Genomic DNA, 23,373 nt, shown 5'->3' with positions numbered 1-23,373 from the left:
AATTGTTATATTATCGTTATATTAATAAAATTTTAAGATATGTTGACCTGCCTCCTCAAGATTGCCAGATTGTTGCCATTGTTGGCACACGCCTGCAGGACACAACTTATTGCTGATTTTGACCCAGAATGGAATAATAATAATAATGGCAAATAGATTGGGTCTGCCTATCAGAGACAACTCCCACTCTCATGCATTATAAGTGTTGTGACTAATCAACATGGTGTTGATTTTTCCTCCTGTTTGTTTCAATTATGAAAGGGTGTAGGGAAGCATTTTAAGTGACTGTTTCACAAATATGGACCTGCCTGGTGGTCCACCAAGGATCAAGATCAAAGATCCTTCTTTGAGAACCTATGTAAGACCTTAATATTTGTACTGGCTTTTTTTGTTTTTGTTTTAAATCTTTAATATTCTTGATATTTTAAACATGTTTTCCTGCTTTCTGAGTACTTGTGATAGAGCAGTTTCATGTATGTTAATGTTATAACTATCTTGTAAAATCTATATACAACAAAAACATTATGTTTTCCAAGCTGCTGTTGCTCCTGAGTGTGGCTTGGAGATGGTCTTCTGGTACTGTAAGCAAGATGAGATTTCCATTTGCTTTTAGCATTAGTATTCACTGACAACTGTTTGTACATAGAGCCACAATAACTGACACCATAACTGATGTTTTAGTAATAGTTTATTACAGTCCATGACCAGTCAAAATACACACAAAGCATAAGTCAACATAACAGAACAAAATCAAAACATAACTTAGTGGCACCGTATCAAATTATATAAAATTTCAGTTACAGCTAAGTTGTTCCCTTTTTGATTTACAAGCTGCTGCACAAAATCTTGCTATCTGCGTTGTGACCTCTGCATGTCGATCTGCCAGGAAATAGGAAATATAATACTCTTCTGATCGACCCAGTCTATTTTTTAGAAGTGGTTCAATCCAGGTGATACAAATGTCCCTGTAATAAACACAATTAATCCTGTTTCCAGATGCAGAATGGCATTTGATATGTGTGGTGTAGTGGTTAGAGTGCTGGACTAGGACCGGGGAGACCCGAGTACGAATCCCCATTCAGCCATGAAACTTGCTGGGTGACTCTGGGCTAGTCACTTCTCTCTCAGCCTAACCTACTTCACAGGGTTGTTGTGAAAGAGAAACTCAAGTATGTAGTATACCGCTCTGGGCTCCTTGGAGGAAGAGCGGGAGATAAATGTAAAATAATAATAATAATACACCACGCTGGCTCTCACTCATATGAGAGTGAGATATTGGCTCATATTTGTGCCAATATTTTGGCCTGATACACCCTAAGTGCCGCTGGAATGTAATGTCCCCCATTGGTGCGGGGAAAATTTAATACAGCAGCTGCACTCCTCTGCGCACTTGCTGCCACGTATTCTCATTGATCCTTTTGCATGGAAGACTAGACCCAGGTATTTATAAATCTTGACCTGCGGAATCCTGCAACCATTGATTTGCCATTTGTGTTCTTTTGGTTTCTTGTCAAATACCATAACCTTGGTCTTTTGTGTGTTTATGACAAGAGACTCCTCATCACAAAACTGTGTGAGTATTCGTAGTGCCGTCCTCATACTATTGCTATTGTAAACCGCCCAGAGACAGAAGTCTGGTACAAATTTGATAAATAAATAAATAAATGCCAACAAGCAATCTTGATAATATAGCCGCATCATTGGCATACAGTAAAATCAAGATGGGTTTACCTGCTAGTTTTGGCTGATGGATGTCAGGGTTATCTAAGAGGGGGATTAAGAAATTAATATAAAAATTAAATAAAAAGAGAGCTAATATGCAACCTTGCTTAACCCCCTTCTGTGTAGCAACAGAATCATAGATATGGCCTTTGTTATTACACTTAATTCTCAGGAAGGTGTTTTTGTATAACATAAAGATAAGAAAGAGTAAGTGAGGATCTATGGAAGGATTGGCCAATTTGTTCCAGAGGCTGGATCTGGGGACTGAGTCAAACCTGGCTTTAAAAATCAAGAATTCCACTTATAGAGAGGAGGAGTTGTTAGTGTACTTTTCCGCTAGATGGCTCAGAACCAAGGCCTGGTCCAGTGTGGACCGACCAGCACGAAAACCAGCCTGTTCATCTCTGAGAATATTATCTTTCTCTGCCCAATCAATAAGCTTGTTGCAGAGGTGTCTGGCATAGACATACTATGCTCAGCAAGCTTATTGGTCAGTAATAATTTATGTTTTAGAATATGTTCACTTGTTCTGTGCATAGGCCTTATCTTCATGACAATTGTTTTAATGTTATACGTTTTAGGTGCCTTCAGAAATATATTTACTGTTGTAATGAAGAGGATTTGCTGCCTCATATGTAGATAAAGCAAAAAATCCACATCATTTCTAGCCACAATGTATTATGTAGTTTAAGGATATGGTATAATTTGAACACACCCCTTGTTTATCAGTTCTTCTACTGAGCTTAAATATAATAATTCACTTATTATAGTAAATACAATTATTATAGTAAATATATATTTAAAGGTGGTTTTTTTAGTAGCCTTTTGTTCTTCAAAATGCCCCCCCCCCAAAAAAAAAATGGCAAGCACATTTTCAATCTTACATGAAAGGTAGGACTTGTATCATACCCTCAGAAATTTAGCTTCAAGCCGAGCATTGTTGGTTGTAGCCCCAGAGCTCTGGGCTGTCCTCCTGTGAGTGGTTAGATGATTGCCCTCTTTGATGTCCTTCCATAAATGTAGGAATACAATTTTGTTTGATTGTGGGTTGGGGAGCAAGTCCTTCCTTTTTGGTGTGTTATGTAGGCTTTTGTTTTTATGTGTTTGTTATATTAATTGTTCATTCTTTCTTTGGTATTAGGTTGTTTAATATATGATGCTTTATTTGTTTTTATGAAATTGTTTATTTGTACACCACTTTAGAAACACAAGCCAAAACGCAGTATATACATTTTGTAAATAAATAAAAACAAGAGGTGCAAACTGTACAGAAATTCAAGAAGGAAGGGGTGCATGAAAGCTAGGAAACATACTTCTGTGAAGTATGTCCTGAAGTAGAACATTTTCAATTCCCAGACACATACATTTATAATACTGAAATTAATAGATTAGCTCTTGCACTAGTAATAGGTTGTTATCTTGCATACAGCTAAGGTACCAGCAGAGGGCACAGGACATCTATTTCAGCACTGCACTGCTGATGGCGTAATCAGGAAGAAATTACTCTTACCTTCAGTCACCCTTGGGGAAATAGTAACAAGCTAAAGAGGCAACTCCAGTATGGTTCCATTCATCAAATGGGGCAGGAATCAAGGAAATCGAACAATTTCTGTCAGGAAGCACAAGGCTTGCTGTTGAGTCCAAAGAAAGCCAGTGGCAATATTACTTCACAAAATGGCCACCTTAACACATGTATTAGGGCTAAATGCATTAGGGAAAGACAGAATGAGAACGTATTTCTAAAGTACTTTGGTGTTCATCAATGTGGTGCTTAGGGGGAGTCACTCAACTGATATTTAAAGTTCAAAATTGTAATTCCCTAAATAACCTAAATTGGCATGACTATCACATTAGATTATTTTTTAGAGTTGAAGAAATTAAGCTAGTGGGTTTGATGATGTCTCTTTTAGTTTTGAACAGACCATTATATGCAAGGTCCTTTATTGCCGTACTCCCAATTAGCTGAAGTATTGATTGTCAAATATCAAATTCTGCTGTAGGAAATTGTTGTCAGCACTTCCTGCATCCAACATATTTTGCTATTGGGGTTTTGGGCCTTCATAGCTTTGCATTTATGGACATTTTCTGACACTTTATATTAAGCATCAGTGTTTCAAGCCTCAGTCAAGGAGCTCTTGATGCTACTTGAGTCCAAGTCTGTAAAAGCCCAGCACTCCAAAAGGATCCAGATCTAAGGCTTCCTAATGCTGGAGACTCTGATACCCTACACCTCATTCTTGGTTCATTTACTGTTTCCCCTCCTAAGGAGTGCAAACCTCTGAGACTGAAAAGGATGATCAAGGACAAAACAATTCACTTCCCCCCTTTAAAAGAAATGCAAGGAATGATCCATTCATTTGTTGCATCTTTCCTGTTCTCTCCCTCCTTGGCCCCATCCACATTTTCACCTATGAGCTATGATTGTACTACATTGGTGCTGTGTGTGTTCACTTCCAGGTGCACAGCACAGAGTGGATGGTGCCCCAACCCCACTCCCCCCCCTTTTTTTCAAAGCCTTTCAAAATTGAAAACAGATTTTGCATTTGGCAAAATCTGATTTCAGCAAAATGTTGGTATTTTGCTCATTGACTCAAACATTTTGACAATGTGGACCCTTTTCACATTAGAACGGTCTCAAAATAAATTGTTCCTGCAAAGTTGGCTGTGTATGAAGCATCTTCTTGGTCAGGTATGAATGCTTACTATATTTGAGATAATCATATGAAAATTGGCTTGTGATGCTCACATGTGGTCTCCCATTCAAATGCAAACAAGGACAGACCCTGCTTAGCAAAGGGGGGTACAATTCATGCTTGTTTCCGCAATACCAGCTTTCCTCTCTACTATATGCCTAAATTAGAATTGTTCATTATCATTGCTTAACATTTGTTTAGTAGGCTTGTCACTACACTAGTCTAGGTGTATTGTAAAATGTAACCTACCAGCAAAATGACATCAGGCTGCAGTGGGCACATGGCCACCTGTTCTAGACTGAAGTGCTGGTGTGGTCATCGTTAACACCAGCAATGGGGAGTATAGGCGGGTCCAAGTACTAGGCAAAGAGACAAGCTGCCTCTCTTGAACCTTTCTGTGAGAGTCCTATATCCTGAAGCACCAGTACAGCAGAGTTTTAGCTCAGGTTGGTACAACTCTATTTTATTGAAATCAAAGAGATTTACCAAGAACAAAGAGTTCACCATAATGGGCAGAAATTCCCTTTTGCTTCTGATTATTGTGAACTTACCATACTAAGATTACTGCTTTCCCCAACTTAAGGAAAATATTCTCAGAAGTTACTTGTCCAAGCATCAGAATGTTTGACTGGGTTCTCAACATCATGATGGAAAGCATTATCAAATATTTATTCTCAAAGCTCAAACTTCCATGACCTGTCTAACGCTGTATTCACCTAACGGCTTCCATCAATTTGTGCTGTTTTCAAATTAGCCTCTGTGACCTTCTCTTCTCTTTCCAGAACACTCTAGGAATGTCAAGGTAACATCCTACAAATTTGTAATCATCAAAAGAAATGGAAACCATTTTTACTGAATTCCATAGGCTTGCATCAGGCAGAACTGTTTTACTTTGTGCTAGTATAAATTCACACTTTCATGGAAATAACTGCAATGTTCTGTTGCAGTGCAGTAAATCCCCCCACCCACCGCCAAATAGTAGGAATCTTTTTGCTTTGATTTGTCTGCCAGTATTCATTTTTTGAATATTTTGAAAATCTTGTATTCTTCTTTAAAATTTTCGTGTTAAAATGATAAAACAAAATTTCATCCTACTTCTGGAAGCAGCACATGAAGAAAAGCAAGTGCTCATAGATGCTTAAGGATGCACCACAGCCTCAGAGCTACACATTCTGATTATAATCACAATTTTTAAAACAACTAAAATCTGAATTTTCCTTTTTTCTCTCTCCCTTTTATAGATCTTCTTTTAGGACAAAGAATAAGAAAAATAGTGGCTCATCTCTAAAAAGCAAGAGTCTGACTTTCGTATTTGATTGGAAACCCCAGATTCTTACTTGAAAACCTGTTTTCTAATCCCTGTTGTTCACATACTGGCTGTGTTTACTCCGTGGTGAGAAAACACACACTGTACATGTTCAGGTACACCCTATTACTCCACATTTCTTAGGGTTGAACTCTGACATTCATTCCAGATCATATATCTTGTGAATCTTTGCTTCAAAGCCCTGAAGTGAAATCCCTTATGCTTAAGATAGTGAGCCCATTCTACCGATCAGAGAATTGGCTTGGACTGGGCGAGGGGAGGAAGCTGTGAAAAGCTGACCTCCCACACAGATGATCCCGTCCACATTGCTGGGCAGCCAGACTGGCCACCAGACAACTGCTGGCTTCTGCCAGGAGTAGGGAGGTTTGGGGGCCACAAGTGTGTATGTAGTTTGGAAACTTCAGTTGGTTAAAAATGCAGTGGCTAGATTGGTCTCTGGGGTTTCTCGGAGGGACCATATTATGCCTGTTTTAAAGCAATTGCATTTGCTGCCAATAGGTTTACGGGCAAAGTACAGAGTGCTAGTAAATACCTTTAAAGCCCTAAGTGGCTTAGGACAGGCTTATCCAGGAGAGCACCTCCTTCTACATCAGGCCTGCTCAACTTCGGCCCTCCTGCAGATGTTGGCCTGCAACTCCCATAATTCCTGGCTATTGGCTACTGTGGCTGGGGATTATGGGAGTTGTAGTCCAAAAACAGCTGGGGGGCCTAAGTTGAGCAGGCCTGTTCTACATGATCCCCACCGCACATTAAGATCATCCAGAGAGGTCCGTTTCTGTATACCGCCAGCTTGTCTGGCAGTGACTCGGGAGCGGGCCTTCTCTATAGTCACTCCTGGGCTGTGGAAAGCACTCCCTATAGACAGTCGTGGCTTCACATATTTACCAGCCTTTAAAAGTGCCCTTAAGACACACTTTTTAGCCAGGTTTTTAGTCATCTCTGAATGTTTTGAATTTTTAATTACTGTTTAAATATTTTTAATTGCTGTAATCTTTGAATGTTTTCAAATTTTTAATTGTTTAATAGTTGGTTTCATTCTGTTTCTCTTGTGTTTATTTTTGTGAACCACCTAGAGATCAGGCGGTATATAAATTAAATTAACGAGGAGGAGGAGGAGGAGGAGGAGGAGGAGGAGGAGGCCACTGATGCACTGCGCAAGTGTGCAGTGCATTATGGGGAGCCTCCCAACGCCGGTCAGGAGGCTACTTGTGTGTAAGTGCCATGCAGAACCACATGGCACTAGCACATGAGCACTTAGCCTGCTTTTTGGGCACCCTCACACCCAATACCCGGGCTAAGCAGCAGGCTCGCTGCCGCCCGGAGCTGCATGTCTCCTGGCAGTACAGGTGCACACTGAAAACTGGGTTGGGCTTCCTTAGCCCAATTTTCAGTGTGCGTGTGAATAGCTTCAGTATAGTATACATTGTTAAGTGAAAGACATGTGATGCATTGCTTTTGCTCTAGTTGAGACTGATAGACTACACCCTTTTGCCTCCTGTTGTGTGTGACAGCATGTGCGAGAGAAAGTATGATGAGTGAGTTTGCTGAGGAAGACTATTGTGCCTATTGACCTGAGACAGTCTCCTGGAAATAATCTAACAGCAGGGAGCAGAGAATCCTTTTTAAAATCAATGGAGCAAGAAAATGCTGTTGACCAAGCTTTTGTGGGCATTAGAAACAGGGACGGTGGGGCGGGCGGGGAGGGGGAAGATGAAACAACACAGAGTTTTCCTTTAATACTAGTAATAATAAGTCCTCCAATCTTTCCACAAATGTATTTTCAATACCATCTTTTAAAAAACTATTTCTGTTATAAGAAACTCCTGCCCTGAGAAAGACATTAATTTTTATTAAGTGGCACTTGACCAGAATTCATAGACGTTCCTAGTTTTTAGTCACAGTATTAAGTTACCTTCTACTTTCAGTCCCACATCATCATGGGCTTAACATCAGTTCCTAGGTGAAAGCTGGTTTCACCCACCTCTCAGTAGGTCTGCCCTATGTGTACAACATCATGTGCGAGAGACAGAGTGATGAGTGACATAAAGGAAGACCAACTCTTGCAAGCTCCTGGGATACTCTCAGAACTCCCAGGTTGGCACCATGTGGTCTGCATCATCCGTATGTGCTGAAGGGGATGACCCTCAGACCTCCTCCTCCTTGCTATCACTTCCTGTTTGTTTGTATTCTCTGAGCTTGAGCACAGGATTAAGAAGGAACATCAGCTTCCATTCACCTTGCCCTGCCTAAATGAGGATGCAATTTGGGCCCAAAGGTAGAGGGCATGGTAATGGGTAATGATGATAATGGTGAGCCACCTCTGAAAAATACACATACTACTACTACTTACATACCGCTTTTCAGCTAGAAGATTGTTAAAGCAGTATACATAGAAAAAGAAGTTGGTAGAGGTATGCACAGAACTGTTTTGGGCGGTTCAGTCAAACTGGCCAACGATTGGTTCTTTTCAATCGAACCGGGTTGAAACGGCTCAGACTGGTTCGATGCAGTTCAAGGGGCTATGCTTGTAAAGGGGAATCCAGTGAGGATTCCCCTTTAAAAGCAAAGGGGAATCCTGCCTTTAGAAGGTTTCTAAGGGTGGCAAGGCAGGGGATGATGAGAGGGCACCTTACTGGCGGCTCCTTTAAGCCACAGCACTCTTCACCTCCCAGAGTGCAGCCCAGACAGCATCAGCACAGTTCCTGCCTCTGCGGATGTGCAGAGGCCAAAACTAAACTGCCACCATGTGGGCTGTGCTGCTGGGGGAGCGCTGGGGTTTAGAGGAGCGGCGCTCTCTCGCCACCATCCCCGGCTGCCCTTAGAAACCTTCTGAAGGCACGATTCCTCACTGGATTCTCCTTTACAAGCATCACCCATTGAGCTGGTCTGTAATGGACCAGCCAATTCGAACTTGGACATTTTTTTTGAGGCTGGGTTGGTTCTAGTTCAAACCAGTCAAACTGAGCCAGTTTGAATTGAACCCGGTTCAATTCAAACTGGTTCTGCACACCTCTAGACGTAGGCTCTCTGTTCCCCAAAGGGCTCAGTCTACAAAGAAACACAAGGTAAACACCAGTAACTTTCACTGAAGGGGTGCTGTGCTGGGGTTGGATAGGGACAGTTGCTCTCCGCCTGCTTAATACAGAGAGATTAACCACTTTGAAAGGTGCCTCTTTGCCTAGTTAACAGGGGACTATAATCAAAGCCATAGCAAGGTTGGAATGAGCCCTAGGACAAAAAGTGAACTGGGTGCCTGGACTCCTTCTGCTGCCTTCTTCATAGAGGCTCCAAGAGGAGAGCAAAGAGTAAGCTGTCACACAGTTGGCGTTCTCCCCTCCATCAAGGTGGTCCAGGGATGTCCCCACCACCACCACTTGTTCAATTGTAACAATGCCCCAGTCTATATTGAATGTTTTGGCACAAGCAGAAAAGCAAATAAATGAACTCTCTTCTTCTGTAACTTGACTACTGTGCAGTAAACATTTTCAGCTATCATACCATAGTACTACAGTTAAAATGATGCTTTAGTGCTTATCATGGTTGCAAAAAGTGAGATTTTATCAAAGTATAAAGAAGATTTTCTTTTAAAAGTAAGCTACAGTGAGACAAATCTAAAAGTTATAAATGGGTAAAAATACATATTTCAAAAATGGCATTTCAGTTGTGGGGGGGGGGGCAGTCCTCTAGTACAAAAAAGGTGTGTTCCTTTACATAGAAAAGAAGCACAAATATGAACTCAAAGGTTAATGTATTCAAAATGCTGTAAGTGTGTGGAAATAGATGCTTTGTATAGAAGTGCCTCTTCATACATAACTCCAGTGTCACTAACATAAAACTATAATCTTCTTTTCCCCTGTGTTCTGACTGTTATTGAAGTGCTAAGTGTCAGGTGGGAAGGTGTAAGAGGAGGAATCTTCACTGGAGTGGAAATCATTCTGCTTCTCATATGCAGAAGCGTAACAAAAATGGAAGTTTTTGTCACTGATTTTAACTGATCCTTGGTTTATTGCTGCTTTGACAGCCTTTTAAGAAGATGGACTCTGAAATGAAATCTCACTTTGACACTCTTACTAATAGACAAGGAATGCCTTTTCCATCAGAAATGGAGGCTTCTGTGGTTGTTATAAAAGAAGGTTAGATGGAGGTGTTTGAAGGAAGATTACATGGTGTTTTAGCTTCAATCTATTAGCATAAAGCTGCCTTAAGCTACGTTATAGCAGGTTTACTGTTTTAAGAGAGCCAGTTAGTTGAAACTGCTCAAAAGGATGACTTAGCTGGTAGTGCTCACAAGCATTGCCCTTGAGCATTGTGGCTCATTGAACTGACTATTTAAATATCTCCAACCATTCATTCAATTTTGAGGCCTTTTCTACCTCCTATCCAGTCTGGCCCTGTAATCTGACCCAACATGCCCTCCACTGGATACCCCTCTGCAATAGCCCTGGCTCATCCTTTCTTTTATCTCTCTCAAAGAGCACTTAACTGATGGGGTATTGCTTTTCTACCCAAGTCTTAGGTCCACTGCACTGGGATTCACTAACAGAAGAAACCATTGCATGTTACTTTACCTTTCCTTGCGCTTCAGGCTCTCCTTTCCCACCTCACCCTGAATCCTCTGTCAATATTCCTCAGCAGCTGAAACATGTGCCTGGGTAGTGTTGGTAATGGAAAGCAGCGTGCAGTCACAGTTGCAGTGAAAGTCCCATTTTAAGTATCTTCCCAGGACTGGTACCGAAACTGAAGACTGTCCTTTTTATTCAGGCTTTTGATCAATGAGCTGTCCCTCTTCTTTTAAAAATGTTAGCTATGTTTTATTCTGTTCTTAATGGGTTTGCGGGGCGGGCGGGTGAGTTTTGTTTTATCTGATGTCCGTTTTATTGAATTTTATTGAATTATCTTGTCAACTGCCCTGGGTTCTTAAGACAAAGGACGGTATACAAAAAAGTATTAACATAAATACAAGCAAACCTCATTATACATGAAACCACTTTTCATGGTTTGTCGTATCGGCAAGTGGCAAAAAGACCTCTTATATCTGGGGATACGGAAGGGTTAAAACGCAACTATCCACGGTTTCTAGGTCAGAAATGACCACAGAGATGATTTCCGGACACCATTTTAAGAAACTGAGCCATTTTGCGGCTCTTCTGCCAGGAAAAAAAAAAGAGGAAGATATATTTTCCGTGGTTTTTCATGGTTTTGAGAGGCATTTGGGGATTCTGGCAGACATTCCTGGGCATAAGGAGACCCTGCAGAGCACAGTACAGTAAATACTTTGTTATTTTTACCTTTTCTCATTTTTTTTTTAACCTTTTTCTTCCATTCTGGAAGAATGTGCATGACAGTGAGCAAAACTGGCTTTGAGGGCCTTCTGCTTTGCTGGAGTAAAATCTATTTGGTACTCACCACCCTGAAAGTCAACAGACATTTATGACTCACCGCCGTGTGACAAACAATCCTAGTAGCCTAGGGTATAGCTATAATTAAGCAGATGGGTTCAAAGAACCCACCCACCCCCAGTTCCTGAGGCTCCCCCAGCTCCACCCCTCCCTATTTTCTTCATTATCTCCCTTAGTCTGAGGGGCTGCCAGGGAAAGGGGTGAACCGGGCCCCCTCTCACCTAGCTATGCCCCTGCTGGTAGTTAGGTTAAGGGAACCCTCGCTCCCTTAACCTCAGCCAAGAGCCAGGCTTAAAAGTGAGGTTTGGCTAGGCTGGAGTGCCATGATACACGCAAATCCTTGCACTCCACATGAACAGCCTAGGCTAGGCTGTTTGTAAGAATAGCCTGTGTTGCTCTAGTAACACTCCCAGTATTTCTGCAGAATTTTCATTGATATTCACTTGTGTGTCTTATGACAGTATAACACAGACACAAAGAAACAGATTCAGGACTTATTTGTTTTTCTGTAAAATCTTATTTCTTCTGGTTAGTCTCTGTTCAGCTGTAGTCATTTCTATAATACACTCAAATGAATGCAAAATTCAGGCCTAGGTACTCTGCGAGCAATGACCCATCAATATTACAGCAGGAGCTAATTGGTAAGAATTTCAGCCCTGAAGCCACCTATTACTAACATGAACAGAGGCAGTTACAAGCTGGTAGGAAACTCACTAGAACAGCTTTCTCCATTTCACTCAGAAGGCATAATAATTGTAGGCCAGAATGTTATAGACTCTTTGCTTACCTTCATTTGATCATACCAACCAGCCAGCCCTCTCTCTCTCTCTCTCTCACACACACACAGAGACCAAAGAACCATAAAATGCTGAAAATATTTGCAAGACAATGAAGTTCACTCTATATTTTCCATAATTAATCCTGCTGAGAAACTCATTTTGCAGTTGGATTTTTTTTCTCTCTAGGAGATGGGACAACAGATTAATTCCTTGGCAACAAAATTCTAATTAATTGAAGGAAGTGGCTCTATACTTTAATTCTTCTGCTGCTGCTGAAATTATATTACTGATGCCATGTAGAAAATCAAGTGGTTCTTCCTTGTTAATTATAAAAGTAAGAATGAGATTATTATTGACTCCATACAAGTGTTTATCTTGCTCAGTGGCTCACTGATTACTAGACTAAATGATCTGAAAAGAGCAGGAGGATTCTCTGTAAACATTGCACAAGCAGTGTGATTATCTCCTAACAGACAGGCTGCCAATCATCTAGTAAAGCAGCCCAGTTTTAATTTACCATCAGGCATTTTGCCTTAACTTTGTTCCTCTGCAGCCTCAATAATGCAGGAAAAAAGGGATAAAAAGCCTTTCAAATGTATCTGATCTCCATACAAAACACTTCCAATCCTGTTTTTACTTACATGCCAATATTCCCATTAACTAAAAGCAGTAGGTCCGCATTCTTAACACCTTTGTCTAATTTAAACTCACATACACACAAACCTTAATTGTAGCAAAAGAGCATAGAAGAGCCTTGCTGCATCAGCCCCAAGTCCTATCTAGACCAGCACCCTGTTTTCCACAGTGACCCACCAGATGTCTCTGGGAATACCACAACTAGGAGATGGGCATACATCCTGCTGTTGCTCCCCTGAAGCATCCTGCCTTTGAACCTGGAGAATACCTATAGCCATCAAGACTAGTAGCCATTGATAAGCTTGTCCTCCCTTAATTTGCCTAAGCCCCACTTAAAGCCATCCAAGCTGTGGGCATCATCCATCCCATGGCAGAGAATAATGTGTTATGTGTGGGAAAACAGCAGCCCTAAATTTTGTCGATCCTAAATTTCCTGGCACTCACTTTCACAGGGTGACCCTTTGTTCTAGTGTTGTGAGAGAGTGAGAAGAAGTTCTCCATATCCATTCTCTCCACACCAGTGGAGAGAATGGATTGCAGATTCCAGCAAAACTCTCCCATTGAAAGGCATAGGGAATGAGACCTCATAGAGCTAGAAAGAGATTAGAGTCACAGCAAGATAAAACATTCATATGCTTCCAAAATACAGGCCCTCACTGACTCACTCACTGAGGCTATTCACACGATGGGACAAAATCAGGCTAGCTTCCGCTAGCCCGATTTCGTCCCATTGTGAGAACCACCAGGCTCAGCTGCGAGCCCAGTATTTCTTAAGTGGGTCACCTGCTTAAGTAGCCCTTCCCTAAACCTGGGTTAGTGGAGCAAGCACTCTGCTAACCCAGGCTTCCCGATCATGAGTTGCTGTGGTGAGGCTCCACGGTGTGGCTACTCATGAGTAGACCCCTGGCTGCGAGACTGAAAAGTAGCCTCCCGGCTCGGGGGTCTCTCTAACATGCCCTATGCACTCACACAGGGCATGCTGCAGCTTCTGGGGGTCATGCGGCCCCCGAACTCCCCAGCCCCAGCCCGCTCCGAGACGGAGCCAGCAGTTGTGTGGGCAGCCGTCCAGAGCAGACTGTCTGCTCGTCTAAGCCCGCTCTCCCTACAACCCTCCTCAGGCAGCTCCCAATGATCATGGGAACCGCCTCACTGACTGTCTGTGATGAAATGCCCACATCCAACCGTGAAAACTGCAGATCTTTCTGCAGAAAAACTCTCCCATTGGAAAGCATGGGGAATGCTACCTCATAGAGTTAGGAAACACATAGAGAGACAAGACATTAATATGCTGCAAACTCCAAGCCATTTTACTTGTAATTTTATAAACTTCTATAAACCTTAGTCTCCTTTTTTCTAAGCCTCAAATGTTCCCTTACCTCAAAAGGAAGTTGCTGTAGAACCCTGATCATTTTTGTTGTCTTCTTCTGCACATTTTCCAGTTCTATAATATCCTTTTGAGATATGGTGACCAGAACTGTACACAGTATTGCAAATGTGGCCATACCATAGATTAGTATAATGACATTATATTAGCAGTTTTATTTTCAATCCCCTTCTTAATGATCCCTAGTATGGAATTTGCCTTTTTCACAGCTGCTTCACACTGAATTGAAATTTTCCTAACTTTATTGATTCTCAGGTTTTAGTAGAATTAACTCCATAATTGCCAGGCTTTGCTCCATCCTGTTTAAATAACAGCCTATTCTTTCCCATTAAGATGAGCATGAGCCTATGTCGTCTGTGTTTCCATTTAAAGGCAAACAGAATTATGTTATGTATATTGTTTCACACACTCCCCACTTCCCCAAGTGGTCAGATGTTCCAGGGGCAGTGCTACACAGGTTTGGCACCCTTTGGAAGTGATATCACTGGAACCTTATGGTGCCTTTGCAATATTTGATTCATTTACAAAACTATAAAATGAGCATCAGGAGGATGCCAAATAGGGTTCCTAACAGTCATTTACTAGTAGGGATGTCCCCTTTTTTAAAGCCCAAAATTGTCTGTCCCTTATGGGATGCGATTTGTCCTTTATTTTCAACTAATGGGAAAAACCTATGGCTCAAATCAAACCAGTTATTTTCACTAATAATAAAATAATTAATGAGTGCCAACTCCTTTCTCTTCTCCCCCCTACTAAAGTCCTCTGTGGTTCTGGTGAGCTGCAGGCTTAGGGCTGCCAATGCCAACAGTCCCATATTGGGGACATTAACAAAAACATTAACATTAACAGACAACAATTATTGGCTAACTTAGCATTATCCAGGTAACAGGATCATGAAAATCATGCAAGCAATGACTATTAGATAGTGCTCATGTGTGAAACCTATTTTACTGGCTAACAACGCTTTTCTTCCTAGAAAACAAAACATCACACCCAGTTTAGCTGACCATGCTTATCAATAAGCGGATGAGAAGCAATCTGAGTTGGAAACTTATACCATAGTTTAAGTTGAAATTGGTAAAAACACCTACAGCATTCAGGCTCCAAATTATTCCTGCATACTCCCTGCCTCGTGTCTCTTATTCGGACAGTGGGATGTTGGCAACCTCAACCATTGCCAAAACAACAGGCATTCCTATCAGCAACGGATCATATCAGATCCTCAGAAAGACACTTAAGAACCTCAAGAGTGCCATCCATCAGTCTCCCTTCTTGGCATGCCAGACTTTTTCCAAAATAAATTGTCATGTCCCAAGCATCCGCGCGCACACACATTCTCCCTCTGCTGGACAGGGGAGAATAAATAATCCTTGATGGTTTCTCTACTTTTATTTAAGGAAGTTTTCCCACCTTTATTTATGGAGAGGAGAACTGGTCTTGTGGTAGCAAGCATGACTTGTCCCCTTAGCTAAGCAGGGTCCACCCTGGTTGCATATGAATGGGAGACTAGAAGTGTGAGCACTGTAAGATATTCCCCTCAGGGGATGCAGCTGCCCTAGGAAGAGCAGAAGGTTCCAAGCTCCCTCCCTGGCTTCTCCAAGAAAGGGCTGAGAGAGATTCCCGCCTGCACCCTTGGATAAGCTGCTGCCAGTCTGTAAAGACAATACTGAGCTAGATAGACTAATGGTCTAACTCAGTATATGGCAGCTTCCTATGTTCCTAAGTATCCTATATTGTTGCTGGGGGAAACGCTAGGCCCAAACTCCTTCTTTGAGCTAGTTTGTCCATTATAATTGGAAGTGCAATGTGGAATGCTGTTGTGCGAGTGTCACAGAGGGCGGGGGCATTATTAGTAATGAGCAACACTGCTGAATGGTACTTCTCCTGATGCCCATGATGTTTGTAATTGAACATTGGAACTCTATTATTTTTCACTGTTTCGCTCTAGCATAGAAAAATTCTTAATCAAACATAAACAAGCAGTGAAAAAAAGCCTCCCCTCAACTTCGTAAAGCTGTTCTAAAGATTTTTTGGTGTCACACACACACACACACACACACACACACACACACACACACAGATACATGTTTCCGATGTGAAAACTTTGTGTTTTCCCTTTACCAGTGATGTGGATATACTTGGCACAGAGACTTGCGTTTTGGGTGGTATACAAATATGTTAAATAATAAATAAATAAATTACTTGGTCAATTTCTCTTCCTGGAAGAAGCCTTGTCAATTTCAGTACCCCACTTTTAACAGAGTTTGTTCAGAGCACTGGTAACGGCATCCATATCTGACCCACATTCTCCATCCAGCTTGCTCCTGAAGTACTCCTGCAGCCCATGCCTGCCAACTACCACCCCCCAGCACTAGAATTAGTAACTGTTTGAAAAAGGGTACCCTACACAAATGAAGGCTATCAGGTAAGGCTATCAGGTAAGTGCTATCAGGTAAGCGGCAGGAGGGGAGCTGACAGAGTCTGAATAGCTTAAGCTTGTTTGTGAGGAGCATCTCATTGAGAGTGCTTTTTTCCAACCAAGAAATGAGCTGAAATTACTCAGGGCAGGAGGAAGCTCTAGTTCAGGCCTGCTCAGTTTCGGCCCTCCTGCAGATGTTGGCCTATAACTCCCATAATCCCTGCTATTGGCCACTGTGGCTGGGGATTATGAGAGTTGTCCTCCAAAAACAGCTGGGGTGCCAAAGTTGAACAGGCCTAGTTCCAGGTAAAAGTACAAGTATAAGGCTAATGAAAGGAGGGTCAGACTTAGATTCTGCAGAATCTGGAAATGAGGATGTTGATGAAACAACAGACAGAGTAGTTCTGTCTTTATATCCTCCAACAGAATGTTTGCCAGGACTGAGCTCCTCAAGTGAAGTTGCTGGGAATTTAAGGTGCCCTGATGTAGTGTTTTGCACTGTGGTGGTGCTGATTGACTTAAAACTGTGGCTTTTTTCATCTTCCCAGAGACCTTTTAGCAAGCAAACTACTTTGGGTAGTCCAATTCAGGCCAAAGTACCTGGAGTGCCACCTCTATCCATATGAGCCTGCCTGCACTGAAGTAATACAGGTGGCCCTAGTTAGCCGCAGTTCCAGCAACAATGGTTTTGCGTATCCGCAATTAGATCCTAAAGACCTGGGAGCTCTTCTCACGATCACAGAGAAGAGTTCTGGGGCTGTCTGTGGGGAAGGAGTGTTTAGCTTACCTTCCCCACAGACTATCAGTTGCTGTTTCCTGGGCGGGCAATCGCCCACCCAGATGAGCGGTGGCTCGCCCAGCCACTCCAGGGGTAGGGTGCAGGGCATGGTGCCCAAACAATGCTTTGCGTGGTGCATTGCGCGAGTGCACGGTGCATTACTGGGATTCCCCCTCTCTCCCCACCGAGTGTGCCCGCCATGGTAGACACACGATCAAAGAAATGAGGTCAAGGGAACATTCGCTCTCTTAACCTCATTTAATCAGGAGGCTTCACAGGCAGGTTTGCCGCCATATAGCTACCGGGATCGGGCACAATCCTGGTGGTTCACACAAGCGTGCAAAACCAGGCTGGGCTCCCTTAGCCTGCTTTTGCATGCTTGTGTGAATAGCCTCCTGGTTTCCATATCTGTGAGTGCACAAATAGGCGATTTTTACCTATCCTTGGTTTCAGGGCCACCGGAAATGACTTCTGGTGTCATTTCCGATCTGGAGGCCATTTTGTGGCCCTTAAAAATAAAATCCTGTAGGTTTTTCCTGGAACAATTGGGGGGGGCATTGCTGGAGAGCAAGGTAGAGTACTTTATTTATCTCCCCCCTGATTTTTAGCCTTTGTGTGTGTGTAGAATATTAATAACATTAATCTGTAATTTGCTTCTTTTAATATTGTAAACCGCTTTGGGTGCCTTTGTCAAGGCAGAAAGGCGGTATAAAAATGTAATAAACAAACAAACAAACAAATAAATAGAAACCTAACCCCTGGATTCCCATAGGGGTAAAGTTTCATTATTAATGGTTTCCATATTCACACCTGTAGACGAGAAGGGAACTCCTGTGAATAAAAAGGGCCACCTCTGCTTCATATCCTACTACCCTCAGAGGTGAGGCTGATGGAACTTGAGACAGAGCCTTCTCAGTGGTTGCTCCCAGGTTATGAAACTACTACCCTGGCTGGTGGGTACTTTCTTTCCCATCTTTAGGAAACTAGTTAAGACCACTGTCTTACAGAAGGCCTTTGACATAGGCTGGTCACACCACCAGGGGATGTGAACACTTGGGAGTCTTGGCCTGCTGCTGTCTCTTCTGCTTTCTGACTGACTGACTTATGTTTTACCGTTGCTTGTTCTTGTTTGTTCAGTTGTCTTTTTATTTGGTGGTTTGTGGTTTTTAGAATGGATGTTTTTATATTGTAAGTGATCAAAAATTATTTTATTTTATTTGAGTGCCTTTCTGGGCAGAAATTTACCATCTAGTGTTAATAAGCTTACTTACTTACCTCTTCAGATGGCTCTTTGGTGAGTGCCTCCTCAGATTCCAGGCAGTGAGACACCTCTGCATATGGCCCTGGCATATGGGCCAATGAACTGCTGAAAGAGGAGACTGTGTCACAACAGAAGGGATCCATATAAAATGTTCATTGTAAGGACCTTTAATTTGGAAACACAAAAGGGTTGCGTTTTTCTTCTTGCTGTTCCATGGCTTAACTGGTTAGAGACAAAAAAACAAGCCGCTAGCTCCTGAATCAACCTGGCTTTTGATTAGCAAGACAAAAACCACCCCTGGTTTTGCTTCTCTCAAGCTAAAGATAATAATTTGAGTAGACATAGAGAACTGACAGTCATAACAACTGAGCACATTAGTTGGACATTCCCTTAGATTTCCCAAGGGTGGATGGGACAGTGAGAAGCTCAGTGATTAACATGCTGTTTGAAGTCATTTCATGCTCATTCAAGATCTGTTGGACAGATCTGTTAAACAAATGAGTTATTTATAGGGATAAGACAGAGCCAAATTTATAGATGCTAGAAGTTACTGAATTGCAGGTATGGATGTGAGAGCTAAATTATATATCTGGTTATCTCTTGGAAGAGATCAAGCAAGAACCTGGACTGCAAATGTACCTAATCCAGATTTTTGAGAAGCTTTTATCCATGCCCAGGGTCATAAAGTTTAAGAACCATTCCATCTGGTTTTCAGTTTTTTCCTCCATCATGATTACTTTTTGGAAAGCAGCCCTGTGAAGTAGATTCCCAAGGGACCAACGGTAGGATTGATCTTCGAAAGAATATTGTTCAAACTGAGAAGAGAAGTTCTCTTGAGAAATATCTGTTTGATGAAAGAGAGGGAGGAAGGGGAAACAATTATTTCCAGTGGAATAATTATTATAAGATATTCTCCAAAGCAAAACTGTAAAACACACACGTCATATATAACAGCTTGGAGGTATTGCTGGACCCGGCTCTGCTTTTGGAAGCTCAGGTGGAGGCAGTGGCCAGGGTGCCTTTGCACAGCTTCGGCTAGTGTCCCACCTGCATCCCTTTCTCGAGAAGGCAGATCTGGCCACACCTTGGTTACATCATGGCTGGATTACTATGATATGCACTATGTGGGCTGCCCTTGAAGAATATTCAGAAACTGCAGCTAGTGCAAAATATGGCAGCTCGGATTTTACCTGGAGCTGCTCACTGGGATCACATCACACCCATTTTGAAAGAGCTGCACTGGCTGCCAGTTTGTTTGCAGGTTCAATTCAAGGTGCTGTGTTTGACCTGTAAAGCAGATAAAGGTTTGGGCCCTGGATACCTGAGGGACCACCTGCTCCCAAAGGTTGCTGCTTGCTTGAGGTCATCCAGCGGTGGGGGGGCCTCTGCTCCGGATGCTGACAATGAGGGAGGCTCAGCTGTTGTGCATGTGGAACAGTCCTTCTTAGTTGTTGTCCCCAGACTCTGGAATGCTCTCCTGGTGACCATCCACTCCTCGGTTTTCATCACAGTTTTTAGAAAGCGTGTGAAATCTTGGCTTTTTACCCAGGCTTTTATATTATTGTTCCTATTGCTGCTGCTTTGTATCTTTTATGGTTAGGAAGATAGGAAGCTACCATATATTGAGTCAGATCCTTGGTCTATCTAGCTCAGTATTGTCTTCACAGACTGGAAGGGGAATATTTTATAGTGTTAACACTTCTAGTCTCCCTTTCATATGCAATCAGGATGGACCCTGCTTAGCTAAGGGGACAAGTCATGCTTGCTACCACAAGTCCAGCTCTCCTCTGCTTAATAGGAAACTGCCATATACTGAGTCAGATGGTACCATAGGTCCATCTAGCTCAGTCTTGTCTACACAGACTAGCAGCAGCTTCTCCAATGTTGCAGGCAGGAATCTCTTTCAGCCCTATTTTGGAGAAGCCAGGGAGGGAACTTAGCACCTTCTGCTCTTCCCAGAGCGGCTTCATCCCCTGAGGGGAATACCTTGCAGTGATCACACATCAAGTCTCCAGTTCATATGCAACCAGGGCAGACCCTACTTAGCTATGGGGACAAGTCATGCTTGCTACCACAAGACCAGCTCTCCTCTCCAGGAGATTGTGCTTGTATAATCAGATCTGTATTTTTGTATTCTAGCTGATATTTTAATTGTATAATTTTTGTATTCTTGTTTTACCTTTTGTGTGAACTGCCTTGGGATTGTTTTAATGATGGTGGTATAGAAATTTAACAATAAATAAATAAACAGTCTTGGAAAAGGACTGGAAATAAACAGTCTTGGAGAAGGAACTGAGAGAACAATGATATTCCTGTGCAGATAGCCTTTACATTATTTCTCCTTGAAATTCACAGCTTGACTTAAGCAATAGTAGCAGATGTAGTAATTTGCATACCTGCAAGAGAGACTTGATCTCTTAAGTAAATCACAACTACAACAGCTATGCACCAGCCTCCACACCTCATATGGTTCAGAGTCAAAATACACCTTAGAAGAATCATATCAACTATGGCAGCCCTGAGAGCTGAGTTCTCCCTCTTCCTCCCCAGTAACATGTAGTACAGGTTATCCTGTGTCCTGATGTCATTATACTGTGCGTTTCCCTGTCTCTGCCAGCTAATGATGTGAAGTGGGACTGGAAAGCCTGTGCAAGCTATTTCTCATCAAATGTAGTGCTGCACACAAGTATATAAAGCCATGTAAGAGGCATGGATGTGTTTTTTTCTCCATGAAAGTAATGGTATGGAATGGCCCTCTCTTTGGAACACAACTGGGAGCAGGGAGGAGTACACAGGGACATAGGAAGCTACCTTATACTGAGTCAGACCATTGGTCTGGATGTGATGGCGATCTGGCTGCGACATCTGTCACCCCATTGACTATTGGTCCATCTACACAGATTGGCGGCAGCTTCTCCAAGGTTGCAGACAGGATACTTTCTCAGCCCTATCTTGGAGATGCCAGAGAGGGAGCTTGGAACCTTTTGCAAGCAAACATGCAGGTGCTCTTCCCGGAGCAGCCCCATCCCCTAAGGGGAATATCTTACAGCACTCACATTCAAATGTGTTATCTCCCATTCAAATGCAAACCAAGGCAGATCCTGCTTAGCATAGGGGCAATTCATGCTTGCTACTACAAGACCAGCTCTCTTCCCTTTCATACTCCCTTAATATGAATACAGTGGTATCAACGGCATCCAGTAGCTGCACAAGGGATCAACTCTGTTGATCTACATCAACTCTAAGCACATCACTTCCATATAATTCTCCTTCATTTCAGTGGAAGTTGCTTTCATTTAGTCCGCTGAGGATCAGGATATGTGATGATCTAATTAATTATAAGAATCACCCTCCTACTGTTGTTAATTGTGTCATATTTTATAGGAAATGATGGCATTGAGATATGTGACTCGGTCAGCATTAATGAAAACAACAATAAATTAGCTAAAATTAATTGAAATTAATAGAAACTACAGGCACACATTTGTGATTTGCTTTCTTTTTAGAGTGCAGGAAGTCTCTATTGCAGTTACTCAAACACCTTATAAACACTATTGTTCTGGCCCAGCAAGGAGGATTTATGCATGCAGCCGGTGCAGGTGTTAAATGTGTCTAGATGAATGTGTCTGCATCTCTCCACTATTTCCTTCTGATTCACTGGCCTGGGCAGCAGAGGCTCTATCAGAAAGAAAATTTGGGGTCTTTTGCTTGATAGAATGACTTTCAAATGCTCCTTCCATGTAGGAAATGCAATGGAGGGGAAAACACAGAAGGCAATTTGAATGTCATTGTGACATAGGAGCAGTAGTTGACCAATTCCTCCTCCTGCTCACAGATATTTGCATGACTGAAAACACCTTGGTGCTAGAGGGCACAGAAAACTGTGGACAGAGACAACCAAAGGACTGGAAACAGGCGGCCTAAGAGGAGAAGTGTGGAAGAAGCTGGGTCCAAGAGTCAGGAAGCTAGGGCAGGATCCCTTTGCAAGGCTTAGGAGCCTGAGGAGATCCGGGGCAAATGGAAAGAGGCAAATGATGCAGCAGACAGAGGTCAAGGGAGGGAGAAATGAATCTGGAAGCCTAAAATGACAACAGCAGGAAGAAACAGCCAAGAGAAAGGAAGGTGTTTCCAGCTGGGAACACAGAAGAGTGTTGGAGCTTGCACATAACTGTACACTCAGCTATAGCCCACTTTAGGGTCATATAATCATATGGAGCTGAGTAGGTCTTCAACTACAAAGGGTCATTTTGTCCCTACAAATTATAAGAAACCTCATCATTCAGCCACTGGCTATTAGTATAATGGCTTATCCAGATAATAGATTCAGGGTATGCTTGTACTGTGTAGGCTAGTCTTTCACATCTTTATTCAATGGCAATAGTGCATATGCAATCCACATGTAATGGATGAAAATTAGGGGTAGCTTTTTTTTTTTTTAAAGGCTAGATGATATGCAATCTAGTGCAGCATAGAGGCATTTTTTGCCCACTTTCATTTCAGTAGCCCATCTAACCAAAGCCAGTCTAGCTAAAGGCAAAGCTGGAAGACTGCGTGCAGAGAATAAAAAGCACTTCTTCTAACCTGGCCTTGAGAGATCAAATCCTCCTGTGTTCATCCCCTCATTGCAAGTTGGGTCATAAGTTGACTCCCCTCTTTGCAAGTTGAGTCATAACAACATAGCACAAGTATTCAGGTGTTGCAGCAATGATGACTGGCCTGTAACACTTTGCAAATACATTTCAGACAACTCTCCAAAGAACACTGGTCCTGCCAGATAAGTCCAGGAAAATAATAATAAAAATCCATTAGTGTATATTGCAGCATCGATACTGGGAAAATGCAATGTCCCTGTAATGAAGGACTTCCTTACAGGGAAACATAACATAACTAGCTGTCTGAAATGCTCCAAGAGGCCCTTCTCACTTTACTTTTTCTACTCAGAATAGAAAACAGAGTATAAAATATAGATGGCATG

The 23,373-nt window shown here is 42.3% G+C and overlaps 1 long non-coding RNA gene across 1 annotated transcript in view; it reads right to left on the bottom strand.

The window, feature by feature from the left end:
• Positions 1-681: 681 nt before the first annotated feature.
• The window catches only part of LOC128339985 (uncharacterized), a 63,262-nt gene continuing 40,570 nt past the window's right edge, over positions 682-23,373 (bottom strand). The window contains exons 4-7 of the long non-coding RNA XR_008313375.1: positions 19,038-19,242; positions 18,413-18,503; positions 3,233-3,353; positions 682-965 (exon numbers count right to left, since the gene is read on the bottom strand). This is a non-coding gene — a long non-coding RNA (uncharacterized LOC128339985). The remainder of the gene's footprint in view (positions 966-3,232; positions 3,354-18,412; positions 18,504-19,037; positions 19,243-23,373) is intronic.

The sequence above is a fragment of the Hemicordylus capensis genome, chromosome 1 (assembly GCF_027244095.1).
Source record: "Hemicordylus capensis ecotype Gifberg chromosome 1, rHemCap1.1.pri, whole genome shotgun sequence".
NCBI lineage: Eukaryota > Metazoa > Chordata > Lepidosauria > Squamata > Cordylidae > Hemicordylus > Hemicordylus capensis.
This window is presented reverse-complemented; position numbering and strand designations above follow the sequence as displayed.